The sequence below is a fragment of the Physella acuta genome, unplaced genomic scaffold (genome assembly GCF_028476545.2).
Source record: "Physella acuta isolate Inbredline_101_S28 unplaced genomic scaffold, ASM2847654v3 ptg002728l, whole genome shotgun sequence".
Lineage (NCBI taxonomy): Eukaryota > Metazoa > Mollusca > Gastropoda > Physidae > Physella > Physella acuta.
Window position 1 is genome coordinate 25001 of NW_026734157.1, and position 2500 is coordinate 27500.

The following is a 2500-nucleotide window of genomic DNA, read 5'->3' on the forward strand; positions in this document are numbered from 1 at the left end:
TGCATGGCTTAATCTTTGAGACAAGCATATGACTACTGGCAGGATCAACCAGATAGCTATCGTTTGCGAGACGTTTTTCCACAACACATCGCGGGACGGGAGACAACGCTCTAGCGAGAGAACGGATCCCGGCATTCCCGGATTTTTTCACATCGGACCGCTCACATTTCCCCCTTCACCGTAAACACGGCGTCGCCGGGAAATCTCTCGATTTGCATCGAGCCGACTGCGTTTTGCAGACCCGTCGCCCGTTCCGAGGGCTGGGCCAGTGCGAGACTTTTATCGAGCCACCAATACTGCTTGGTTGCGTTAGCACTGCGCGTCGCCGCTGGCTTCACGCTACGGACACGTACTTTTACCTTCACTGGCGCGACCTGCGCGCCGAGCCCGCATTTTACCGGGAAGCTAGTCGGGAGACTGAGCCACGCACGGTCAGATCGGGCACATGTCGCTGGCTGCGAGGGAGCGCGGATCCTAGCGTCACATAGAGGCTTCACCGACACTCACCTCCACAATAGTAGATACAGACCGTTTTAAACCGCCGTATTTCTGCCCATACCTCTAGTGTTAAACCGAAAAATCGGGTACATAGTCTCGGGGAGGACCGGGGTGCCGCCCCATGAGGGGAGCCCGCACGGAGGGCGCCGGGGGTGCCGCGACCCGGGGGGCGGCGCGGGGGTGTCGGGGCGCATCTACGGGGCTCACTCGCGCGGGCGCCACACTTCCGGGGGGCGCCCCAGGTGGGGTGCCAACTTTGGCGCCCCCGACTAAGGGGCCGCCCCCACTGCGGTTACACGCTTTACGACCACCCACCCGCGTTCCCCACCCCAGGGGGCATGCGAATCACCCGCCAGGGGCGTTCTGGGACCGAGGGCGCCGCTCCGGCACAAGGGGGAGCCAAAACGCCCCGAGTTCCCCCGCGGCCACCTCGACACCTGGGCGGGCGGCGAGGGGTGTCCTGCGATCGGGGTGGGGAGCTCTACCAGAATCACCCGCCAAACTTCACCGGGGGCGTCTCCCGGCGCCCCTGCGCTCGGGTGACGAACAGCGCCCCGGGCTATCCCGGGCGCCCTATGGCGTCCACCTTCGATCGGAAGGGTGATCTCGACTCGGGCTGAGGCGGGCCACAACAATCCGCGGTCACATCGGAGCCGTCCAGGCTAACGAGGCCCCGGCTCACGGGTAACCCATGGGGCTGGACCGGGAGTCCGCCGTTAAAGAAGAAAGAAATGTAGTGCAAACCAGAACCAGTTTTTTTTATTTATTTTATAACTCGACTAATAATCGTCACAAAATTATAAACTTGGTACCTACGGATAGCCCTGGGCCCAACCTAATACAGGATGTCCATAACTATGCGCTAATTAAATAATTAATGGGTATTAAGGTCGGTCTTAGTAAATTGCTATATAAAGTCTAAGACCAGAACCAGTATTTTAAATTTATTTTATAACTCGGCTCCTAATTGTCACAAAATTTAAAAATTGGTACCTATGGATAGCCCTCGGCCCTACCTAATACACCGTGTCCATAACAATGTGGTAATTAAATATTTACTGGGCGTTAGGGTCGGTCTTAGTAAATTGCTATATAAAGTCTATATAAAATTTTACGAATTTAAAAAAAAAATTCCTACCGTCAAAAATAGCGACGCCTAGACCACCACACCTGTTCTGACGTTAAATCCTACTTGCACACACGTGTGGGAATAGATTAGATATCATCTAGAGATAGAATTCCTAATTATTTAATTAAAATAGAGACTCTAGATTTAATAGTTGTGTCATAGTTACATTAAGTCGAATTAGCGAAGCGGAGGCGGGAACTAGATTCTAGATCTAACACTTCGATTGCGATGAAAAAAAAATAGCTTTATTTTAAGGCCGACAAGGCAAATACGGTTTAATTAATATTAAAGAAATAAGTCCGAACACCTACCTTAAGCGAATCATCTACACAACACATGACTAGAAATAATACACGTCCACACGAAGAGCGATTGAAACGGTGACTGCAACGGTGAAAACTTGTACGACGGAAACATGGCGCCTAGGTTATGCCTACTTCCGGTCTGATGAAAATTTTTAATTCATTTTAAATTTTGCGCTCTATTTCGTCCGCGCTTGTCCACTTAAACTCTACAGAAAAGATAGTCTATATAAAAATAATTCCTAGAAGACAATTTTATGAGAGATCACCCACATTTATTTACCCTGCCTGTCTACCTTAGGGTTAGAGTTTGAATTTTTCTAGATTCAAGCCAAATATGCCGTGTCGATTAAACGACGACGTACATAACAGAGCGAAGACAATGAATGGTTCCTTAATTAACTATAATTACGGTCCTAATACAACTACAATTCACCATAGTACTAATATGTATGTGTATTGTTGTTTTGGGAGTTCTGTCATTACATTTTAAATTATAAAAAAAACGGGTTTACGATACACTTCATTACGCCGCCGATCGTGGTTTTAGATTTAAATTTGGTCGGATTCG

The 2500-nt window shown here is 49.4% G+C and overlaps 1 non-coding gene across 1 annotated transcript in view; it reads right to left on the minus strand.

Moving 5' to 3' along the window:
- Nucleotides 1–55, minus strand: part of LOC131934083 (small subunit ribosomal RNA) — a 1846-nt gene extending 1791 nt beyond the window's left edge. The window contains exon 1 of the ribosomal RNA XR_009385443.1: nucleotides 1–55. This exon is cut by the window's left edge and continues 1791 nt beyond it. This is a non-coding gene — a ribosomal RNA (small subunit ribosomal RNA).
- Nucleotides 56–2500: the final 2445 nt, after the last annotated feature.